General features: G+C 40.0%; 1 pseudogene; it reads right to left on the reverse strand.

Annotated features, from left to right (window-relative positions):
* LOC124044429 overlaps positions 1-9,781 on the reverse strand; it is a 28,909-nt pseudogene extending 19,128 nt beyond the window's left edge.
* Positions 9,782-10,002: the final 221 nt, after the last annotated feature.

Here is a 10,002-nt window from a genome sequence, read left to right on the forward strand (position 1 = left end):
CCATCACAAAGCCCCGACCTCAATCCCATAGAAAATGTGTGATTTGTGGGCAGAACTGAAAAAGCGTGCGCAAGCAAGGAGGCCTACAAACCTGACTCAGTTACACCAGCTCTGTCAGGAGGAACGGGCCAAAATCCACCCAACTACCCGAAATGTTTGACCCAAGTTTAAATTGTTTAAGGCAATGGTACCAAATACTAATTGAGTGTATGTGAACTTCTGACCCACTGAGAATGTGATGAAAGAAATCAAAGCTGAAATAAATCACTATTATTCTGACATTTCACATTCTTAAAATAAAGTGTTGATCCTAACTGACCTAAGACAGGGAATTTTTACTTGGATTAAATGTCAGGAATTGTGAAAAACAGAGTTTAAATGTATTTGGCTAAGGTGTATGTAAACTTCTGACTTCAACTGTACAGTGCCTTGCGAAAGTATTCGGCCCCCTTGAACTTTGCGACCTTTTGCCACATTTCAGGCTTCAAACAAAGATATAAAACTGATATAAAACTGTGCATTTATACGGAGACTTGATTACACACAGGTGGATTGTATTTATCATCATTAGTTATTTAGGTCAACATTGGATCATTCAGAGATCCTCACTGAACTTCTGGAGAGAGTTTGCTGCACTGAAAGTAAAGGGGCTGAATAATTTTGCACGCCCAATTTTTCAGTTTTTGATTTGTTAAAAAAGTTTGAAATATCCAATAAATGTCGTTCCACTTCATGATTATGTCCCACTTGTTGATTCTTCACAAAAAAATACAGTTTTATATCTTTATGTTTGAAGCCTGAAATGTGGCAAAAGGTCGCAAAGTTCAAGGGGGCCGAATACTTTTGCAAGGCACTGTATATGAGCTTTTTTTATGTTTCATTGCTAGGACTAAACGGAATGAGCAGGGAGAGACAGGGGAAGGGTGTGAAGACCGATGTGGCTGGAATTCAAATCCCACGCAGACAGTTGGATCATGTGCGTGTTGAGGACGGTTTCAGTTTAACCTTGTTTAGTCTCATTGAGATAATCTCTTTTACAAGAGAGACCTGTTGAAGATAGCAGCAGGAGGCAATGGTACCAAGCCAGGTGAGTAGATAACATATAGAGGAAACATATAGAGGAAACAGAGTGGAGCATGTAAACATGGAGGCTAACTATTATGTCTTCAGGCTAAGTCAAATAATACTGTATTTAAAGTGATTAAATAGATGTCTAAAGGAACAATAACATCGCTGGTTAAAAAGGCCAAGCTTAAAAAGGTGAGGAACAAACAATAGAGGTAGTTTAGAAGACAAAAGCTTCTGGACTGTCTTAAAACGACCCATGAACCAGAAGTGCTAATCTTGTTTGAGGCTGTCAGGTAAGTTCTGCACACAACCTCAGTGGGACAATAGGCACTCCAACCGAAGGCCTATCATAATTCAAATTTCACTGAACTGGCGTAGGCTGCATTAGCTAATTCCATAACTGGTCCACGGGTGCCTGGTGGTACATTGTCCCTATGCGTAGAGGAACAGTGGAAGGACTGGCACCTATAATGACGATGTACTTTCCATGTTTTACTAATAACAAATCATTACCAGAAATCACATGTTAATAACAGTGACCAACACTGACTAAGTAAGTTACTTGAGACCTGGTATTACTAATAACTAGTCGATCAACCAACCTACTTTGTCACTACGCCTCATGTTCCAATTTCCGTGGCGTAGACTGACCTGTAGATGATGCTCAGGAACAATGACGGGTCCACACGTAGTGATGTCTGCACATGCTCCCTGGCAGTAGCGGTGAGGGTCATCTTTCTTCCTCAGATACTGATTGGTCACACATTGTCTGAACAGAAACACATTTTACAATGCAAGAGAAAAATGCATGGAGGGTGATCGTGTTAATGGCCTGTACTGGAGGGTGATCGTGTTAATGGTCTGTACTGGAGGGTGATCGTGTTAATGGCCTGTACTGGAGGGTGATCGTGTTAATGGTCTGTACTGGAGGGTGATCGTGTTAATGGTCTGTACTGGAGGGTGATCGTGTTAATGGTCTGTACTGGAGGGTGATCGTGTTATTGGCAGGTGCTGGAGGGTGATGGGAGGTGAGAACTTTACCTGCTGAGTAATACAGGTCCTGCTTGCCGGCGAACCTGAAATGCCTTCTGTAGATAATCAATTGCTTGTGAAAACAGTTTATCCTGTAGAAAACAAAAAGGTAGTGTTTATTAACCAGCATCCAGCTAAAAAGGATACACAACATAATATTAGCCAGCAGCAACAAAACTTCACAAAGGTAACATTGTCATAGCTGTGATAGACATGCCAATACCGATTGTCCTGTATGTCAATGGAAAATATCTCTGACTTCATTTACAAATACATACCTTCACCAGTCTTCTTTTATTTGAAGTTAACCTTTGGAAGAAGACAACATGTATTTCTAATAACCAGCTTACAGTAAAGCCTGACACACACACATTACAAACTGACAATTCTATAGTAAGAAAACAATGTACTTACTTGAATCATAAATTATCGTTATCTTCAATTATTGATCAGAGCTTCTTTTGGTTAATCTTTCAGACTTCAGGTACATTTTATGGACAACCTACAAGAAACATTGTTGAAAGAAAAGTAGCGGTAGTAATGTATCATGTAGAAAGTATTTCAGGTCGGTGTTATATTAGCTTTATTTTGATACAGCGCTCTTCGTGTAAATAATTAATGTAATTGCATTTAACAAATTAGTTAACCTTTGTGTAATGTAACATTTTCACAGCCCCCAAAATACCCATTTAACAATATATCTGATACGTCCCTATAGCCATGGCTCGAGCGCCCCACGCAAAGTACCTCAGCTATGCATCAATTCCATTCGAGAAAATAACTGGTAAGCAAGCGATAACGACACTCACCTCCGACAGAGAAGGAACTTGATGTTTACACGTATGACAATGCACAAACAGAAATAGAAGGGAGAAGGTGCAGATACGGCTCAATGACCCAAGCTTCCAAAAGCGTCTCAGCTCTGTCGCCATCTTATGTCCAGCGAAGCTGACACCAGTAGTGATTGAACTCCTGTTTCATAATCACAGCGCACAGAGAGAACTTTGCCCCTCCACCACTATGTTAATGTAGGTATATATTAGGCCGGCGAAACCAAAGCAATTTGCCCGTGTGTTGCTAGCTTTAGGCTTTAGTTTAGCTGCTAGTGCTTAGTCTTACATCATCACTTCCGGGTCGTCCTGAAAAAAAGCTTCACAACAAAAGTTGTCAATCTTAACAATACATGGGGAGCTGCATGCTCGACATTTACTGGGGGGCTGGACCAACTCAAGGTGTTATATAAAACCCATATTTCCGATATTAAAAATATTTTCACATAACTCCACCCCTTGTACTGTAAACCAAACCAAGCATACCGACTTCGAGCGCTTCCATATCATGGTTTGCGTTTTCAACACCACAATAGACAAGGTCAATCTTGACAAACAGAAAATACATCCCTCCCTACAGTATAAACCTACCAGGAATTGAAGGCTTGGCTTGACAATCTCCAAATGTCATTCAACTTTTTGATGTTTTGTTTCAGATGTCTCTTTCCAGTCATGAAATGGCTGCTACACAATTTGGATTGATATATATTTGCTTGTCAGCAAACACACACACACACACACACACACACACACACACACACACACACACACACACACACACACACACACACACACACACACACACACACACACACACACACACACACACACACACACACACACACACACACATACACACACATATCAAAACTATGAAATAACACACATGTAAAAAATTTGGACACACCCTTTCATTTGCCTTTTCACCTGGAATGCTTTTCCAACAGTCATTCAAAAGTTATTATTTTCAATAATAATAGTGAAGATATCAAAACAAAATAAATTCACCTGAGAAAGTTTACTATTTTCTACATTGTATAATAATAGTGAAGATATCAAAACTATGAAATAACACACATGGAATCATGTTAAACAAATCAAAATATATTTTATATTTGAGATTCTTCCAAGTAGCCACCCTTTGCCTTGACAGCTTTGCACACTCTTGGCATTATCTCAACCAATTTCACCTGGAATGCTTTTCCAACAGTCTTGAAGGAGTTCCCACAAACGCGGAGAACTTGTTGGCTGCCTTTCCTTCACTCTGCGGTCCAACTCATCCCAAACCATCTCAACTGGGTTGAGGTTGGGTGATTGTGGAGGCCAGGTCATCTGATGCAGCACTCGATCACTCTCCTTCTTGGTCAAATAGCCCTTACACGGCCTGGAGGTGTGTTGGGTCATTGTCCTGTTGAAAAACAAATGAAAGCGCAAACCAGGTGGGATGGCATGTTGCTGCAGAATGCCGTGGTAGCCATGCTGGTTAAGTGTGCCTTGAATTCTAAATAAATCACAAACAGTGTCACCAGCAAAGCACCCCCACACCATCACACCTCCTCCATGCTTCACGGTGTGAACCACACAGGCGGAGATCATCCGTTCACCGACTCTGTCTCACAAAGACATGGAATTTGGAAACAAAAATCTCAAATTTGAACTAAAGAACAGATTTCCACCGGTTTAATGTCCATTGCTCATGTTTCTTGGCCCAAGCAAGTCTTTTCTTCTCATTGGTGTCCTTTAGTAGTGGTTCATTTGCAGCATTTCGACCACGAAGTCCTGATTCCACACTCCTCCTTTGAACAGTTGATGTTGAGATGTGTCGGTTACTTGAACTCTGTGAAGCATTTATTTGGGCTGCAATTTCTGAGGCTGGTAACTCTAATGAACTTATCCTCTGTAGCAGAGGTAACTCTGGGTCTTCCTTTCCTGTGGCATTACTCATGAGAGCCAGTTTCATCATAGCGCTTGACGGTTTTTGCGACAGCATTTGAAGAAACGTTCAAAGTTCTTGAAATTTTACGATTGACTGAACTGCATATCTTAAAGTAATGATAGACTGTTGTTTCTCTTTGCTTATTTGAGCTGTTCTTGCCATAATATGGACTTGGTCTTTTAACAAATAGGGCTATCTTCTGTACACCACCCCTATCTTGTCACAACACAAATGATTGGCTTGAACGCATTAAGAAGGAAAGAAATTCCACAAATTAACTTTTGACAAGGCACACCTGTTATTTGAAATGCATTCCAGGTGACTACCTCATGAAGCATATTGAGAGAATGCCAAGAGTGTGCAAAGCTGTCATCAATGTGAAGGGTGGCTACTTTGAAGAATATCAAATAAAAAAATATATTTAGATTTGTTTAACACTTTTTAGTTACTACAAGATTCCATATGTGTTATTTCATAGTTTTGATGTCTTCACTATTATTCTACAATGTAGAAAATAGTTTTAAAAAAGAAAGGCCCTTGAATGAATGTGTGTCCAAACTTTTGCCTCGTACTGTTGTATGCTATTCCTGCAGCTGCAATCTTCAGTTGCTGCTACATCCATTTATTGACAGTTAAATTAATGATATATAGCTATTGATTCTTGAAGAATATAACTTGTCTTGTGAGCTTAGATCAACTGTTGCACCCCATCAGAACCCGAAATATAAGCTTGTTTTACTCCAATGTTTGTAAACAATGTCAATGTTAAAACTATCATTTTGATGACCTCATGGATGGTCAGTCCTTGCATCCATAGCTCTTGTCTATGAATTTGAGAATAGTAACATTTCTCCAGCTCCATCCCACAGCTGTTTACCAAAACAAGTGGCGGGGTGTTGCTTTGGTATTGTTTGAACTGCACTTTGCCTTTTTAACCTGGGTATTTGGTCAGTGTTTGTTCAGACGGAGGGCAGCTGATATTTGGCACAACACTGTAAAGTTACTTAATTTGTGTGGATGAAACAATCAATCACAGTTGTATATAACATTGACCCTTATATATTGTTACATACTTTAGTTATTATTTCCCTGTTTACCTTAGTGGTTATTTGTTACATTTGAAAATGTAAAAGTGGTGGAATCATTGATAAGGAAAGGAAACTGAACAACACATGTAATTGAGGTAAAGAAACAGTAATTCACTAGTGCTGAAATACTGCTTTATTAAATTGGTAACATAAAACTCAAGGATGAATATAGTAGTGATTCTACATCAATAGACTCAGTTAAATCAAAGTACAGGGCATTATTAGTCATGTGTTTTGCTTTCTTTGTTTCAGAGTAGATGGTATCACCGTGGTACATTCACTTGATGGTTACCCTGACTACTGACAAGGTGAAATTCTAAAATAAAAACACACTCACACAATATTACCTAGCAATCATCCTAGAGGTGGCACTGCTTCTGCAACAAAGTACTTGAATTTATTTTGTTTTTTAATGGCCAGGTGATGTTACGTTTTAAAAAGCCAATTAAACTCAATTGCACTTAAAAAAGTGCACTTAAAAACACTTAAAAACAGCACACAACGTGCAAGCTGCTCACATTTTGAGCATGTCATTAAAATGGTGGTTGAGTCAGTCAGAACACAATACCTAGTTGTCCTGCTTACAGGGTTTATGCAAACAGCACTTAGTCTTATGATCCTGTTACAATTCATAGGAGTTTTTGTAAAATGGCACACACAGATGTACAGTGCATAACATTGTCTTTCTCTGATTTAATCTACTTCAACAGGGAGCCTCTCTAATTGTTGAGGGAATCTTAAGGCTTCAACTTTTTGTTGAGGCACAGAGTTTAGTTTCAGGTTTAACAGGGTATTAGTTTAATGTGAATCTTTCTCCTGCTAAAACATTTAGTTATTTTTGTTTCAGTTAATATTGTCATAAATAGCAATGCATACATTTTCCATAACCATTCAATTCAGCTATATACATTGTGTACATGGAAAAGTGGTTTAAAAAAAATCAGAGTCACATTTATCCAATATGGCACATTTTATAACAACTTTAGACTTAGTCAAGTTTGGTATATATAAAACATTTTTTTTACAAGAACATAAATCCAGGTCTTTATCAAGTAAAGATGACTTTTGATAATTCAATAAATAAAAAGGTACTGGAGGGGGGAAAATGGGGATAGAAATGATTAAAGTTATTTTTTTTTTACATGGATGGAATAAGCTCGTTGGAGTTTGAGGGTGTAGTCTCCGGCATCGTTTTCCTTCACACAGGGGATGACGAGGGTGGTGAGGTCCTCGGTGGCCTCAATGTGAAACCTGTCACGCTCTTCATCACACTGTTTCCCTGAGCGGACTCACTCATTCTCAGGTGTTGGGTGTCCAGAGAAAGCACAGGACACACTCAGTCTTTCTTGGCTCAATGCTGATATCCTCTGGGAGAGATTCGATTTTGGGAGCTAGAAGCAATGATAAAAAAATAAAGGAATTCATTAATAACATGTCATCTTCTCTACTTGTCATTTAAAGCAGAAGAACAACAAACTCAAGACTATACTAATTCTAGATACAGTAGAATAGAAGGGAAATGCATCTTTGCCACCACCATGAATAAGAGCGCTCATTGAGGAGCCATGAGTTGAAATAGCATGACTTGACATCATTTCACTTGACATTTCCGTGATACTGCTGAAGCTCATGGATACCATTGATTCAGATGTTATGGCGGATGTCAAAGAGCCTTCTTGCGTCATTGATGCTTCAGCCATATGGACTGATGTGGCTGAGAAACTGTCACTGTGCAAGCTGGCAGCAGCAGCACTTTGCTCCTTTATAACCATTTTGGCAGGTCCTTGAACAAGAGCTGTGCGAACAACGCAAATGATGAAGTACATGGCTAAATGGTCAATTCTCAATGGAGATACTCAAGACCATCTGTATGAATATAAACAAATAACACATGGAAAATACTGGTTAGGAAAATGAAATCTTAGTCTTTAATTTAAGCTATTAGTAAAATGTAGCGACTCAAGTTGAATTTTTCATAAATATTGGGAAAGCTTTGCTTTGTACTGTAAGCTTTTAATTAAACAATGTATTGATAACTTACTGGTGATGTTGAGAGATGTTCCAGAGCACTGTCCATATTTGTTTGTGCCTTTGATGGTGTATTTGCCACTGTCTGCAACTGTGGCCTAAATAATCTCCAGAGTGTATACACTTTTTGAACAGCTCAGTTTCCTGTTTGAGGTTGTAGATACCTGTAAGGAGAGAGACCGAATTAAAGTATTAGTTTGTGTTTTTTATTATTCAAGTATCTAGTGATATTTGTAACCGGACTTGCTTTTTCTGATTGCCCCTGATGGGATGAATACAGTTCTGTTGTATTGAATTGAAGAAATCAAATCAAACATTATTTACAAAACTCTTTGTATCCTACTCACCATGATGTTGTCTTTAAGCCACTCAATTTCAGGGGCAGGTTCTCACATGTCACTTTATCCCCTTTTTCTCCCCAATTTCGTGGTATCCAATTGTTAGTAGTTACTATCTTGTCTCATCGCTACAACTCCCGTACGGGCTCGGGGGGAGACGAAGGTCGAAAGCCATGCGTCCTCCGAAACACAATCCAACCAAGCCGCACTGCTTCTTAACTTTAGCATGCTGACCGCATGGCACACATTGGGAATGCAACCTCACAGTGACTCATGGGGTATGGTCAAAGCTGAAGGGCTGCATACTCCTTCCTTTCTACTGATCTCCTCTTGGATCTCAGAATGGCTTTTCTTGACTCATACCTTCCAGGTAGTCAACTTTGGCCACCTGCACGGTCTCCACCTGGAGGCTGATCTGGCAGTAGCAACAGGCCTAGGGGAACGTGGACAGGTTTTTTCAGGGGTGGGTGACCTTCTCCCCTTACTTGCCACATTTTTTATTTTTTTTAATGTATTTTATTTAACTAGGAAAGTCAGTTAAAGAACAAATTCCTATTTACAATGATGGCCTAGGAACAGTGGGTTAACTGTGGGTTAACTGCCTTGTTCAGGGGCATAACAAGAGCTCAGGGATTCGATCTAGCAACCTTTCAGTTACTGGCCCAACACTCTAACCACTAGGCTACCTGCCAGATGGGAAGTTGTAGTTCTCTCTTTCCTCACGGTTCTATTTTTTTCTTCAAACTCAATGCGTTTCAGTTCACTCTTGATAAAGTCTAATGCTTCAACAGTAGGCACCTTGAAGGTTTCGTCGTCGTAACTGTACTCAGCATTTGAGATGTTTTCAATCATCTGCTGAGGAGTCTCAGCAGTAAATGGATTGAGTCCACTGAATAGGACATAGACTAGAACACCAACTGGCCATATCTGTAACACTGCTGATCATGTCATTCTGGTGAATCTCAGGGGCAGCATACTCAGCTGTAGTGTACTGAACCTTGATCTGGTCCCCAGGAGTCAGGTGTCTTGCCTGTCCTAGCTCAATGATCTTGACTTTACTGCCCTTTCTTGTGGTCTACACAATATTCTCAGGCCTGATGTCAGTGACCCTGACTCTTATTGTGGAAGAACTCAAGAGCTTCACATACTTGTCTGATGTAGTTGCCAATTTCACGCTCATTCAGCTCGAAGTCTCCTGTGCCGAAGCATTCAAAGATGTCTTGACCTGAGTGAGACGACGTCATAGATCATGACTAATTCCTCAGTGCTGTCGAAGGACTCATGAAGACACAAGAAGTTGTTGTGTCTGGCCAGGTTCAGTGTTGCAATTTCTTTCTTGATGAATGCTTGATCTGCACCCCTCACCTTGACAAAGTTGGCCATGTATGTCCTCTCAGAGCTGGTCTCAACACAACGGTGAACAATACCAAACTGTCCACGTCCCAGTTTCTCAGCAAACATGTACTTGTTATGCACATTCTTGGCACTTGAATGGGGAGCCTTTGGCTTGGGAACATCTCTGTCACTAACCTCGCTGTCATAGCCAAGGACTCAGTTATTGTAACGGGACCGCTTGCTTCACATGGTTGACTTTGACCAAATTTGTTTTAGGCTATGACTCTGAACTGGTACCTGGTTCCTCTGAACAGGTGATAGTGTAGTGAGTATCACGAGCCTGGGCA

This window comes from Oncorhynchus gorbuscha, linkage group LG09 (assembly GCF_021184085.1).
Source record: "Oncorhynchus gorbuscha isolate QuinsamMale2020 ecotype Even-year linkage group LG09, OgorEven_v1.0, whole genome shotgun sequence".
In the NCBI taxonomy this organism is placed as follows: domain Eukaryota; kingdom Metazoa; phylum Chordata; class Actinopteri; order Salmoniformes; family Salmonidae; genus Oncorhynchus; species Oncorhynchus gorbuscha.